The sequence below is a fragment of the Arvicola amphibius genome, chromosome 2, assembly GCF_903992535.2.
Source record: "Arvicola amphibius chromosome 2, mArvAmp1.2, whole genome shotgun sequence".
Taxonomy (NCBI): domain Eukaryota; kingdom Metazoa; phylum Chordata; class Mammalia; order Rodentia; family Cricetidae; genus Arvicola; species Arvicola amphibius.
Genome location: NC_052048.2, coordinates 101,181,061 through 101,196,851, shown reverse-complemented (window position 1 = coordinate 101,196,851; position 15,791 = coordinate 101,181,061).

Genomic DNA, 15,791 nt, shown 5'->3' with positions numbered 1-15,791 from the left:
ACTTCTCTTTGGAAGGCCCATTTTTATTTTATGAATAACACCCCGCCAATTGTCTTTATCAACCAGTTCTTACATAGGTCTATAGAGAGACCAAATTCTCTTTCTACCATGCGGCAGGCTTTTAATATTGCAAACTTTGTCTTTACTGAAAGGTATTCTGGGGAATTTTATGACCTTTATTTTCGTGGTTTTGACCCTATATCTTCTTCTCTCCTTCTCTCTTTCAGTTCCAATGAGTCAGAAAATGGACTCCAGTGTCCACTCTAGAAAACAAGCAAAGTCTCCAGGCAATTGTAGCCTGGGTCCAATGTCCCCTCGCTTCCCCGTCCTTCCGGGCCATCTCAGCTGCTGACAGCTGGGGTGGCTTGGGGTGGGACATCTCCAGACTTTCTTCCAGCTCTGCCACATCTGCTCAGATCATCTCTAGGAGCCCAGGGACACTTACAGAGACACTGGAGCTCATAGAAGCCCACTGTCCCGCAGCTGTCATGAAAATCCTCCTGGTGTGGAATCTCATTTTAACTGGGCAAAGATGTGTTACATTTGTTTATGCTGAAGAATATTACTTTAACTGTGTAAAGGTGTGGTCCTCGTGTTTAGGCTGCGTTTGTTTAATTATACACAGATGTATTGCATTTGTTTCACCTTGACAACCTAAGGCACCTGATTGGTCAAATAAGGAGCTGACCAACCAATAGCTAGGCAGGAGAAGGATAGGTGGGGCTGATGGTCAGAAAGAATAAACAGGAAGAGAAATCTAGGTTTGAGAAAAAGAAGAGAAGGAAAAACGAGAAAAGGTGAGAACAGGGGACACACCTAGGGCAAGAAGCCAGGCAGACGGTAGCCAGCCATCCAGAAGCCATAAAAGTGAGAGATACAGACACTTCCTGGTCTTCCGGCTGGGGCTATTCTCCCTGGCTACTGCCTCTTTCTTCCTCCCCCACCCAGCTTGCATCCAGAAACCCCCCCTCCCTTCTTCCTCCCCTCTTTGGGTTAATAACATCTCCAGCTCAGCCCGATGGGGCGCTGGGACTGGGTAAGGAGTGCAAACGGGCCGGCGGGTTGGCAGGCGGGAGTTTCTTTGTTTCAATAGCTTGCCTGCAGCAAGGTAGGCCCTTTGTCCTTGGTAAGCAAGGACACCTGATCCTGTAAAAGAAGATCCATACAGGAGTATTCAGAAGAAGAGATGGGCAGGCGCCAATGCAAGAATTCCTCCAACAATCTGTAAAACAACATGAAATCACCAGAACCCAGCAATCTTACAACAGGAGGATTTGAACACCTCAATCAAGAAGAAGTAGAAAAAATTGACCTTATGAAACTGATAGAGGCCCTTAAACAGGAGGTGAAAACCTCCCTTAAAGAAATGGATGAGAAGAATAACAAATAGTTTGAAGTATTGAGTAAATCCATAAATGATATCCTAGGAAATGAAGGAAAAACAATCAAACAGATAATGGAAACAGTTCAAGACTTGAACACTGAAATGGAGGCAAGGAAGAAAACACAAACCGAGGGCCAGCAGGATATGGAAAATCTAGGTAAACAAATAGAGACTACAGTAAAAAGCATAACCAACAGAATACAAGAGACAGAAGAAAGAATCTCAGATTCTGAAGATACCATAGAGAAAATAAACGCACTGATCAAAGAAAACAGCAAATCCAACAAATTCTCATCACAAAACATTCAGGAAATCTGGGACACAATAAAAAGACCAAACCTAAGAATAATAGGGGTAGAAGAAGGAGAAGTACAGCTCAATGGTCCAGAAAATATATTTAATAAAATTATAGAAGAAAACTTTCCCAATCTAAAGAAAGATATTCCTATGAAGGTTCAAGAAGCATACAGAACACCAAATAGACTGGGTAAAAAAAAAATCTCCTCGCCATATAATAATCAAAACACAAAACATACAGAATAAAGAAAGGATATTAAGAGCTGCAAAGGAAAAAGGTCAAGTAACTTATGAAGGTAAACCTATCAGAATTACACCTGACTTCTCTATGGAAACCATGAAAGCCAGGAGGTCCTGGATAGATGTACTGCAGAAACTAAGAGACCATGGATGCAAGCCCAGATTACTATACCCAGCCAAGCTTTCGTTCACTATAAATGGAGAAAACAAAATTTTCCAAGATAAAAACAAATTTAAACAATATGTATCCACAAATCCAGCCTTACAGAAAGTAATAGAAGGAAAATCACAAACCAAGGAGTCCAACAATACCCACAATAACTCAGACATCTAGTGACCCTTCAGCAGCACATCTCAAAGAAGGGAAACACACAATCTCTACTACCAAAAAAAAGATGACCGGAGTTAACAACCACTGGTCATTAATATCACTTAATATCAATGGACTCAATTCACCTATAAAAAGGCACAGGCTAAGAGATTGGATATGAAAACAGGATCCAACATTCTGCTGTTTACAAGAAACACACCTCAACCACAAAGACAGATATCTACTCAGAGTAAAGGGTTGGGAAAAAGTTTATCAAGCAAATGGACCTAAGAAACAAGTGGGTGTGGCCATACTAATTTCTAACAAAGTTGAATTCAAACTAAAATCAATCAGAAGAGATGGAGAGGGACTTTTTATACTCATAACAGGAAAAGTCCATCAGAATGAAGTATCAATCCTGAATATCTATGCCCCTAATATAAAAGCACCCACTTATATAAAAGAAACATTACTAGAACTCAAGACAGACATCAAACCACACACACTAATAGTAGGAGACTTCAACACTCCTCTCTCACCAATGGACAGGTCAATCAGACAGAAACCTAACAGAGAATTAAAAGACTTAATGGAGGTAATGAACCAAATGGACTTAACAGACATCTATAGAACATTCCACCCAAATAGGAAAGAATACACCTTCTTCTCTGCGGCTCATGGAACCTTTTTGAAAATTGACCACATACTTGGTAACAAAGCAAAATTTCACAGTTACAAAAAAATTAGTAACCACCTGTGTCTTATCGGATCACCATGGATTAAAATTAGAATTCAACAACAATGCTACCCCCAGAAAGCCTACAAACTCATGGAAACTGAACAGTCAACTACTGAACCACACCTGGGTCAAGGAAGAAATAAAGAAATTAAAGTCTTCCTTGAATTTAATGAAAATAAAGACACAACATACTCAAACCTATGGGACACTATGAAAGCAGTGCTAAGAGGAAAGTTCATAGCACTAAGTGCCCACTTAAAGAAAATGGAGAAAGCACTCATTGGAGACTTAACAGCACACCTGAAAGCTCTAGGAAAAAAAAGAAGCAGACTCACCTAGGAGGAGTAGAAGACTGGAAATAATCAAACTGAGGGCTGAAATTAACAAAATAGAAACACAGAAAACAATCCAAAGAATCAATGAAACAAAAAGCTGGTTCTTGGAGAAAATCAACAAGATTGACAAACCCCTATCCAAACTAATCAAACGGCAGAGAGAGAACAAGAAAATTAATAAGATCAGAAATGAAAAGGGGGACATAACCACAGACACAGAGGAAATTCAGAGAATCATTAGATCTTACTACAAAAGCCTGTATGCCACAAAATTGGAAAATGTAAAAGAAATAGACATTTTTTAGATAAGTACCATATACCAAAGTTAAACCAGGACCAGGTGAACAATCTAAATAGTCCTGTTAGTTGCGAAGAATTAGAAACTGTTATCAAAAACCTCCCTACCAAAGAAAAGCCCAGGACCAGATGGTTTCAATGCAGAATTCTACCAGAACTTCCAAGAAGACCTAATACCTATACTCTTTAAGGTATTTCATAATATAGAAACAGAAGAGTCATTGCCAAATTCCTTTTATGAAGCTGCAGTTACCCTGATACCTAAACCACACAAAGACTCAACCAAGAAAGAGAATTACAGGCCAATCTCACTCATGAACATCGACACCAAAATTCTCAATAAATTACTGGCAAACCGAATCCAAGAACACATTAGAAAAATTATCCACTACAATCAAGTAGGCTTCATCCCAGAGATGCAGGGTTGGTTCAACATACGAAAATCTATCAATGTAATCCATCATATAAGTAAACTGAAGGAAAAAAGCCATATGATCGTCTCATTAGATGCTGAAAAAGCATTTGACAAAATTTAACACCCCTTTATGATAAAGGTCTTAGAGAGATGAGGGATACAAGGTTCATACCTAAATATAATAAAGGCTATTTACAGCAAGCCAACAGCTAACATCAAATTAAACGGAGAGAAACTCGAGGCCATCCCACTAAATTCAGGAACACGACAAGGCTGTCCACTCTCTCCTTATCTCTTCAATATAGTGCTTGAAGTTCTAGCAATAGCAATAAGACAACACAAGGGGATCAAGGGGATTTGAATTGGAAAGGAAGAAGTTAAACTTTTGTTATTTGCAGATGATATGATAGTGTACATAAGTGACCCCAAAAACTCCACCAAAGAACTCCTACAGCTGATAAACTCCTTCAGTAAGATGGCAGGATTCAAGATCAACTCCAAAAAAATCAGTTGCCTTCCTATACACAAAGGATAAGGAAGCAGAGAGGGAAATCAGAGAAGTATCCCCTTTCACAATAGCCACAAATAGCATAAAATATCTTGGGGTAACTCTAACCAAGGATGTGAAAGATCTGTTTGACAAGAACTTTAAGTCTTTGAAGAAAGAAATTGAAGAGGATACCAGAAAATGGAAGGATCTCCCTTGCTCTTGGATTGGGAGGATCAACATAGTAAAAATGGCAATTCTACCAAAGGCAATCTATAGATTCAATGCAATCCCCATCAAGGTCCCATCAAAATTCTTCACAGATCTTGAGAGGACAATAATCAACTTTATATGGAAAAACAAGAAACCCAGGATAGCCAAAACAATCTTATACAATAAAGGAACTTCTGGAGGCATTACCATTCCTGATTTCAAACTCTATTACAGAGCTACAGTATTGAAAACAGCTTGGTATTGGCATAAAAACAGAAGTCGACCAATGGAATCGAATAGAAGACCAGGTTCTTAACCCACAAACCTATGAACACCTGATTTTTGATAAAGGAGCTAAAAGTACACAATGGAAGAAAGAGGGCATCTTCAACAAATGGTGCTGGCATAACTGAATGTCAACCTGTAGAAGAATGAAAGTAGATCCATATCTATCACCATGCACAAAACTCAAGTCCAAATGGATTAAAGACCTCAATATTAATCTGAACACACTGAGTTTGATAGAGGAGAAAGTGGGAAGTACTCTACAACAAATGGGCACAGGAGACCGTTTCCTACGTATAACCCCAGCAGCACAAACAGTAAGGGCAACATTGAATAAATGGGACCTCCTGAAGCTGAGCAGCTTCTGTAAAGCAAAGGACACTGTGACTAAGACACAAAGGCAGCCTACTGACTGGGAAAAGATCTTCACCAACCCCGCAACAGACAAAGGTCTGATCTCCAAAATATATAAGGAACTCAAGAGACTAGACTTTAAAATGCTAATTAACCCAATTAAAAATAATGGGGCTCTGAACTGAACAGAGATTTCTCAACAGAAGAAGTTCAAATGGCCAAAAGACACTTAAGGCCATGCTCAACCTCCTTAGCGATCAGGAAAATGCAAATCAAAACAACTTTGAGATACCATCTTACACCTGTCAGATTGGCTAAAATCAAAAACACCAATGATAGCTTTTGCTGGAGAGGTAATGGAGTAAGGGGTACACTCATCCATTGCTGGTGGGACTGCAAACTTGTGCAACCACTTTGGAAAGCAGTGTGGCAGTTTCTCAGGAAATTCGGGATCAACCTACCCCAGGACCCAGCAATCCCACTCTTGGGAATATACCCAAGAGATGCCCTATCATATTACAAAAGCATTTGTTCAACTATGTTCATAGCAGCATTATTTGTAATAGCCAGAACCTGCAAACAACCTTGATGCCCTTCAGTGGAAGAATGGATGAAGAAACGGTGGAATATATACATATTAGAGTACTACTCAGTGATAAAAAACAATGACATCTTGAATTTTGCATGCAAATGGATGGAAATAGAAAACACTTTTCTGAGTGAGGTAACCCAGACCCAAAAAGATGAACATGGGATGTACTCACTCATAATTGGCTTCAAGCCATAAATCCGTAAATAAAGGACATTGAGCCTATAATTCATGATCCTAGAGAAGATAAATAAGAAAGTGAACCCAAAGCAAAACAGATAGTTATCCTTCTGGATATTGGAAGTAGTCAAGATTGCTGGGCAAAAATTGGGAATTTTGGGGCAGAGTGGGATGGGAGTAAGGGGAGTTGGGGAGAGAAAAGTGGGAAGGGGAGATGGGGAGAGAAAAGTGAGAAGGGGAGGATGGGGAGAGCTTGGGGGAATGGGATGGTTGGGATACAGGAAGGGTGGATTTGGGAACAGGGAAGTATATATCTTAATTAAGGGAGCCATTTTAGGGTTGGCAAGAGACTTGACTCTAGAGGGGTTCCCAGGTATCCAGGGAGATGCCCCCAGCTAGTTCCTTGGGCAGCTGAGGAGAGGGAGCCAGAAAAGTCCAGATCCTATAGTCACACTGATGAATATCTTGCATATCACCATAGAACCTTCATCTGACGATGGATGGAGATAGAGGCAGAGCCACACATTGGTGCACTGGACCGAGCTCCCAAGATTCAAATGAGGAGCAGAAGGAGGGAGAACATGAGCAAGGAAGTCATGACTGCGAGGGGTGCTCCCACCCACCGAGATGATGGGGCTGATCTAATGGGAGCTCACCAAGGCCAGCTGGACTGGGACTGAAAAAGCACGGGATAAAACTGAACTCCCTGTACATGGCGGACAATGAGGGCTGCTGAGAAGCCAAGGACAATGGCACTGGATTTGGATCCTACTCCACATACTGGCTTTGGGGGGGCCTAGCCTGTTTGGATGCTCACCTTCCTAGACCTGGATGGACAGGGGGGGAGTCACTTGGACTTCCTACATGGCAGGGAACCCTTACTACTCTTCGGACAGAAGAGGGAGGAGGAGTGGAGGGGGGAGGGGGAAGTAAATGGGACGCGGAAATTTTTTATTTAAAAGTAAATAAATAATAAATAATAAAAAACATTAAAAAAACAAAAACTTGAGAGATACAGAAGAAAGATAATAAGCCCCAAGGCAGAAGGTATATAAAGAGAAGCCGGATGCTTTAAAAGAGCTGGCCAGAATGCCTGGAACCCTGTCCCACAGGGCAGTCTCGAGAATAGCGTGCTGTGAAAATGTAGACACGGGATGGCCCTCAGAGGAGGCTGGCATCTCCTTGCACAAGGGTTCTGAAGTTTCTTTGAGCTGAAGCCATGGAGTGGGGGTATAATCCATCTCTGAGCTGGAAAGAAAGGGAAGCCCCTTTTGTTTCTTATTCAAAACACCATTTTTATTAATTGGGAATTTTATACATGCTTGTCCATTTCAGACTCACCACCACTCCCCTCCACATTTTTTCTAGTATCTGTTCTCTTTCCCTCCCCAACTATTGTCTTTTTTTTTTAATGAACCCATTGGTTCTCATTTCTGTCAGTCATGGACTTCCGGCTGTCCACTAGAGCAAAGTCAACCTGCCAGGGACCACACCCATAAGGAAGTTATCTCTTCTAGAAGGCGACAACTACCAATTGCTTCTGAGCTTTGGGTGGAGGGGTCATGGGCCCCTCCACATTCTCTGCTGCAATGGCTGGGATGTTGACTCTTGCGTGTGGGCATTCACAGCTGCTCAGAGTTGAGTCCACAGAGCAGGTATATCTCAGAGGGGAACTCTTGCCGGTGTGGGACTTGGTTTCTACCTGCCTTTCTGGATCCCACCACAAACTCGAGAGATCAAAGGGTATTTACTACAGCTGAACATTTCTCCGGGAAACTCACTGAAACCCCCACCCCCACCACCATAAATTTTCATGCCAGTATGTTCCGGGGCCATGTGATGGTGGCTACTCATCTCCAGCCTGCCTGGCTCCAGTTTGGCCCCAGAGGCTTACGAAAATGGGACCTCAAGCCTAAGTTGGCAGCTAAGGCTGATGGGAATTGTGACTTTGGTGGCAATCTCCCTTCCCATCGAGAGCACAGGTTGTGAGGCCAGAAGACCTCAGCTAATTCAGCTGATGGGCACAGCTGCTGAGCTGGCCACAGCTGACTTTCATGTTTGACATCCATGCTGCCATCGTGAAAGGTCAGAGGTGTTTGGACTGGACCCATGCGGTGACAGCAGAATGGCTTCTGGCGGAGACACATTCCACGGTGCTCAGGAAGGTTCAAGGATGTAGCTGTAAGTACTTTTTCCTCAGGTTTGAGAGGGCTGGTTCTGCACTGGGCTAGTCTCAAGCTGGAGGTTGTGCCTGGGTGGAGGTATAAGACACTAACACTGTGGCCTACTGGCAGGTGACCAGAGCCACTGCACTACTGAGAGAAGGAAAGCAGGGATACTGTAGACAAGGAATGAAGAAAGCCAGTTTGGTTGGCCTCCCATGTAACTCTCTGAAGCAAACAGCCATTTCAGTGCCAAATACCTACTTGTTTGATGTTTCCAAAGCACAATAAATAAGCTTCAGTTAGAATAATATGGTTGCCATGTGCACGTAAGGTCATTAAAGCAGTGTGTGTGAAGTAGGAAATTTTAATATTAAATGCCTGGCTCCAACCATTGTTCACAGATGTCAGAGGAAGGCTAGTGCTTTGGGTATTTTTACTCTTTGGGTAGAAAAGGACCCACGGACAAACTTGTGGAGGGGTCCTTGGGATTGGTGCAAGGAAGATCAACTTTTAGCTAGGCCCTTCTACCTTCTTCCCTCTGCTTTTCTGAGTCTCAGTCATGGAGGGAGGCTGGCTGTGGGCTTCCTTCGCTGTCCTCTCTGGAGCTGCCTTGTTCTGCATCCTAAGTGCTGGAAGAGTAAGTTAATGATGTCTCCCGCTGCTGCTGGTGGGGGTCCCGAGCCTCTTTCCTGGCATCCAGCCCCAGTTATTTTTCTTTGAAATCAATAAACAGGCTGTCTGACATCAGGTGGAAACCTAGGTACCTCGCACAGCCTCAGGTTGGAGAACATCTTTGTCTCGGGTGACAGATGGGTCCCATAATGCTCCCAGACCTCTGGCTCCAGCAGCACCCCACATGTGACATCGACAGTTCCGACACTCTGTCATCCATCCCCGTTAATGTATGACAAGACTCAATCAGACCAGCTGCCCACCCTGCTGGAGCAGCCATAGAGAGCACAGAGAACACTTGGTCTCCTCAGTGGCTTGATTTTCCTCCCCTCCCAGGCAATACTTCAGCAAGTGTCTTTCGCCAGCATAACAATCCATTCCTAGTTACTGCTGATGTTTGAGTGGACCCTGGGATACCATTTATCAAATCCTTGTTTCTTTTGGAATCCTGGCAGGCACGCTACATGTTGACTTTCAAGTGTCAGCAAAGCCCAACTTTGTTTTTGTTTAATGCTACTAAATCCAAAGGAGGTATGCTTGTGGGTGACTGGAGGCTCCGCAGGAAAATATGTCCTATTTTTGTATAATTCTGTATGTCAGATTGTTATTTTCCATTCTGTTGCTTATTGGGCTCTTTTCGTCTTTGATTTTCTTTTTTTTTTTTTTCTCCTTGAAGTTTCGCGACAGAGAATTGTGTCAATTTTAAAACTCTGGAATTCTGTTTCTATCAGAAGCTTTCAGCAGAGTTCTGAATGGAGTTGGTGGCAGACTGCTCCTTCACAGAAAACTCCGGTCACATAGTTCCTACAATGCTCCATTTCTCAATCTTTCTTCCAATCTAGGAGAGGCAAGTTCCTGAACTCTGGAGAATGAAGTCCAAGAGGGTATAACCTGTGACTTTGGGGGTTACAGTTTCCGTGGGGAAGTAAGCCCTTCTCTTTACTTTCCACCCCCACCCTATTCCCTGATATATATTACTTGTACCATGGTGATGAAGGTGGTACCCGAAATACGGCAGAACAGTGGTCTGGGGATGCTTGGCCCTGAGTTGCCAAGGGCTTAACCAGCCAACTCTGCACTCTTCTTTTTCATGGTAAAATTAACTACTGAAGCCAAACTCACCATTTTCTTAGGTTTTATGCTACATGGAATCACATATAATCTTAGCTACTATATTGCGAACATTTTAAAGTCATGTTTAATTTACTGAGAGCAGAAATAGCTTTCTCCCTTCTCCCCCCTCTTCCTTCCCTTCCTCCTCTTCTTCTACTCCTCCCTCCTTCTTCCCTCCTCCTTCACTCCTTTCCCCTCTTCCCTTCTTTCCTGCTTCTACCCTCCTTCCTTTTCCCTTTCCTCTTCCTTTTCTTTCCCTCCTTCCTTCTCCTTCCCTTCTCCCTTCCTCTCTGTTTCTTCTCCTCCCTTCTTCCATCTCCTCCTCCTTCTTCCTCCTCCCACACAGGATCTTATTACATAGCCCTGAACTCACTATGTAGACCAGGCTGCCTTTGAACTCTCAGAAACCTATCTGTTTCTACCCCAAGCGTTGAATTAATGCTGTGTGCCACCATGTCTAGGTAGTATCTGTCTCTTAAAGAAAACTAAGCTGGGTGTCTCCTGGTTTTTCTAGGAGATATGACGCCTCAGGAGAATCATCCTTCTGCATTGTCTTCCGTCTTTCCAAGATTTATCAATCACTGCTCATCTTCCAGGGGTTACACATTATACCACCAGTATTTTAATCTGGTGAGGAAAAATGGCATTTACAGAGAAGGCTGTAGAAGGCAAGAATAAATGATAGTTTAAAAAGTCAGATGAGTGGTAGATAGTCGTTCTAAGTGTCTGTGGGATTATGATTTGCAAACTGTTATAGGATATTGTCCGTTTTAGCAATGAACCAAACAATACGAGAGGGACAGACGCCTAGCACAGAGGTCTGTGACGTTTTACATATAGGGAAATATGAGATAGTAAAGACCTTGGGGACCACCAGTCTTCTTGCAGTTGGTAGATACATCTCCTGCACCAGTCAGCTTTAGTGTTCAACTTGATATAGCCAAGACTCATCTGAGAAAGGAGTCTCAGTTGAGGATTTGTCCAGATCAACTTGGCCTTTGGGAATGTCTTTGTAGGGTTATCTCGAATATCACTTTGTTGATATACAGGGAGTTGGAATATGTGTAGAATGAATAAGGAATCAAGCGGGGCTGTTAAGACTTCATGTCTGCTGCATGACATTAACTTCTGTAGTGTTTGATGATGGATGATTCTATCACTAATGTCGGATATAGAAACGCCTCTTAAAATTAGTTCTCCACCTTCAAAAAAGACAATTTATAGCTTTTATTCTCTAAGCCACTCATTCTAGCTAGGTCCTCCAAAGTTCCTGGGGACTTGGAATTAGTGACTTGAGTCATCAGTCCCAGAGGAAGCAGAATTGTGTTCCCCCCTCAAGTCTCCGGTCACATGTTCATACATTGGTCAGTGTCATTCTGTCAGCATGTGGATGTTTATTGGCATCTTTGGGGATGTTCTATGTATCATTGGCTGACGTTGGCTCACACGGGTCAGTCCTGTAACCTGAGCATGTATTTTCACCTTGGGGACCACCAGTCTTCTTGCAGTTGGTAGATACATCTCCTGCACCAGTCAGCTTTAGTGTTCAACTTGATATAGCCAAGACTCATCTGAGAAAGGAGTCTCAGTTGAGGATTTGTCCAGATAAACTTGGCCTTTGGGAATGTCTTTGTAGGGTTATCTCGAATATCAAGCGATGTAGGAGGTCCCAGCCCACTACAGGTGGCATCATTCCCTCGGCTGTATAAGAAAGGCAGCTGAATGTAAACCTGTGAGTGAGCTAGCAAGCAGAATTCCTCCATGGTCTCTGCTTCAAGTTCCCAACTTAATCGAAGACCCACATATTAATCCACACACCTTCAAACACACAATTTTTGACAAAAAAGCAAAAAAACATTAAATGGAAAAAAGAAAGCATATTTAACAACTGGTGCTGGCATAACTGGATATCAACATGTAGAAGAATGACAATGGACCTATATATATATATATATATATATATATATATATATATATATCACCATGCACAAAACTCAAGTCCAAATGGATCAAAGACCTCAACATAAAGCCAGCCATACTGAACCTTATAGAAGAGAAAGTGGGAAGTACACATGAACACATTGGCTTCTCTCAATGATGAACCACAACAGGGAAATATAAGCCAAAGCCAACCAACCCTCTCTACCTAAGTTGCTTTTGGCAATGATGCTTGTTATAGCAATATAAGGAAACTGGGACACCTTCACTATTTCACCAAAGTTCAGTTTAATCAGTAGCATCACATAGGCTCATTTATGACACGGAAGCTGGAATTGGAGGGTGGAGTATGGCTTTGTTTAACCTCAGCCAGAAACTTGGGTGTCAGTGACTCAGCTAGTTCTCTGCTCTGCATGTACCAGCAAATGATCAGGGGGTACAGCATGTTGCACTTTGGGGTCACAGACAACATTTCAGAAAGTATGGGAATTAATATTGCTCCGTGGGAGATGGGAGTTAACTAGACTTAAAAATTACATATTGCAGTGGGATTCCCAGAAATTAAATTGGAAGCCCACCAAAATGGGCATCTATTCTGGTTCTCTTTCTAAATATTTGTGGGGTCATGTGTCAGCCATACTCTCTCGCATTGGTTACAAGATGAAAACATAGCCTTCACTGAGATTTGATTGACGGGAAATCACAATGATGGCACTTTGGGTCAGGAGGCTAGAGCATGTTTCATATCAGCAGAAAGCAGGTGGCCCAACAATAGCTTTGTGTAGTGTTTTGTGAGACAGCACATTCAGTGACGATCAGGAAATAAAGATGCTTTCAAAGTCATGGTCGTTATGTGTGTTGGCTGATCTGGGTGGGTTTCCGGCAGAGATAACCAAGTCTGTGAAATGTGGTATAGCTCTCTGCTTCTCATCTATTTGAGAAGCAATTGTTGGAAGGTTTATGGTCCCTGGGGACCCAGTGCAGCAATAGATGCCAGGAATAATGAAAACTATTCTATAGATGACTAATAATGTTTCAGGGACCCATTCACTGTTCCTAGGTGTTTCAAGGTGCTGTCTCCTGAAGACAGTCCTTTGGAGTCATGGATAAGTGTCAGGTGCACCTGTGCCTAGACATGCTGTATCGTTGAGAGGTTGTATAAATTATCCAAAACCACACACATAGAGCAAAACCTGGGATCCTCCTCCTATTGTGCTGCTCTACATTCAAACACAGTGGAGGCCAGATGTATTTCCCCACCACAGGAGGCAAGAGAAAGACTTACAGCTAGAAACTGTCATCCTATCAGGATCCTCCGACAGAAGCCCAGTAACCATCTGCTTGCATGCACTGTTTCCATTGCCTGGACATCACAGATATGCAAATATCCACAGAGGAAAACTGGCCAAGAATGAAGAGTGCTGAAGTTCTCATTGGACCGTTCCTCAGAGGACTTTCCCTCGAGGAAGTGAGAGGATGGCACTGGACTGCTCTTCATACATGAAGACAAAGATGTGAGTACTGTATGAAGAAGTGTGTTGTGGGAGAATGGTCTTGTACCCTGTAAAGATTTGTCAGCGGTATTGGTTTAATAAAATGCTGATAGGCTGGTAGCCAAGCAGGAAATATAGCTGGAGTGACCAGAATAGGGAGAATTCCGGGAAGAAGAAAGGCTCAGTCTGCAGTCGTCACCCAGACACAGAGGAAGCAAGATGAGAATGCCTCGCTGATAAAAGGTACCAAGCCATTGGGCTAACACAGACAAGAATTATAGGTTACTGTAAGATATACGAGTTAATAAGAAAGCCTGAGCTAATAGGCCCTCCAGTTTATAACTAATCTAGGCCTCTGTGTATTTCTTTGGGACTGAATGACTGCGGAACCAGGCAGGACAGAAACCTCTGTCAAAAGCAACAAGAGGATGGCACTGGGCTTGTCTTCATACATGAGAACAAATGCATGCATACTGTGTGAGTGTTTTATTTGCTGAGGTAGAAAGATCATAGAATGTGGTGCAATCTCCAATATAAAGTGAGAATCATTATGATAATGTTAAGAGATCAAGGCTGCATAGAAATGCATGGCCCCCAACACAGGGGCTGCTGTCTTCATCAATGCACACATGAGAGGAACACCCACATGAATGCATTCTGCAAACCAGAAAACAGTGTTCTAATAGACAAAGATCCTCTGATTGAGTCTCATGGGATATTCTTTCCAGAAGTTAGAGGTACCACTTTTCTTTGCAGGTCCAGAGGTTGAACTTCACTGCTAGGTTGGAGGAATGGCTCCTGCAATGGTATGAATGGCTTAGTATATGACCTGATCCATAGAAACCAGTCGGACACATAAGTAGCCCTTGTGTTGTTGCCGAGGAAAATAACCCAAATATCTCCCTTGATTTCTTTAAAGGCAAAGCAAAAGAAAACACAATGAAAACCAACCAACCAAACAAACAAAGGAAAGCATTCCTCTGTAAAAGGTCACAAATCAGGCTGTCCATTTGAATTCAATGTCAGATTTTGTATTTTCATGGGGGAAAGTATCTCTACAATACATCCAAACATGTAATTAGCCTATGCTCACTACTTTATGGCTAACTCAATTTCAGTGACCTGGGGACATCTGTTGTCAGCTTTGCTTTGTCCCTCTTACCCTTGGGTAGATTTGGACCTATTGTCTCCCCTTCCTGGGCTGTAGTTTCCCCATCTGTAAATCAGGGTAATTGGAGACCAGTAACGATGGGGTTTAGCCAGTTTCATTCTATAAAGCTGTGGAAGCTGGCCCCAGCCTCTAATCTCACTCACGGAGTATTGCAATGTCATAGTAACCCAGGTACTGTCACCACGATTCCATCAGAGAGGACACGAACAAAGCCAGGCCTGCAAAGCTGGGCATCAGCCCAACAGGTGTTTGTTTGTTTGTTATTTTCAAGACTGAGCTGCATTTGAAGCCTACAGTTCCATTAAAGTGGGGGAAGGGGCAGCCGAAAAGCAGTCTCCGTCTAGAATCAATCACTTAAGAGAGTCAGAATTAAATATCCTGGAATACAGTGTGCAGTGCTGTCTCTAGTGGATCTGAGGCTTCAGGGTTGGGAAGCAAAGAGGACAGACTTGATAAGAAGGCGAGAGTCCTATGGGAAGAAGCCCTGCAGCCTCCAACTTTCCCTGATTCCCCGACTGACAGCAGTAGAACCCCGATTAAGGGGCTGCTATTTCTTTCCAGTGCATCCCTGGAAGCTAGCTTCCTTGATTAATGTATAGGGCTTGACGCTGGGGAGGTGCAAAAACACACATTATGCTTTTCCGATGCTAAATATACACACCTTTCATCTCTGTTATCCAGCCTGTGCAAGGGCTCGCCGAGAATAAAATCAGATTACATACTGTACACAGGAGCCTCCCTCCTCCGAAGCCCTGATTACTGATTAGATAAAGGAAGAATAATAGGAAGGCACACATCTGAAAAGGCACACATCTCAACCATGGATCCATTTCCATATCGCTTCTCTCAGGGTAATGAGACACATCTATACATTTTAATTGAAGTATGAAGTAGTTAAGTAAACCCTGCGGAGCTCTGAGTCAGCACCTTTAGCAATCATTTTCTCTTTGTTGAAGCCAAATGCACAGTGATTGATCCGGCTGGAAAGAGTAGGATTTGTGGGTCTGCATCAACCCACCATTTGGAGACCCTGCTCCAACAGTTGTATTTGGTAAGGAGAGTACTAGAAGGAATTCAGAGAGACTAAAATGCTTGTCAACAGATGAGGCACAAA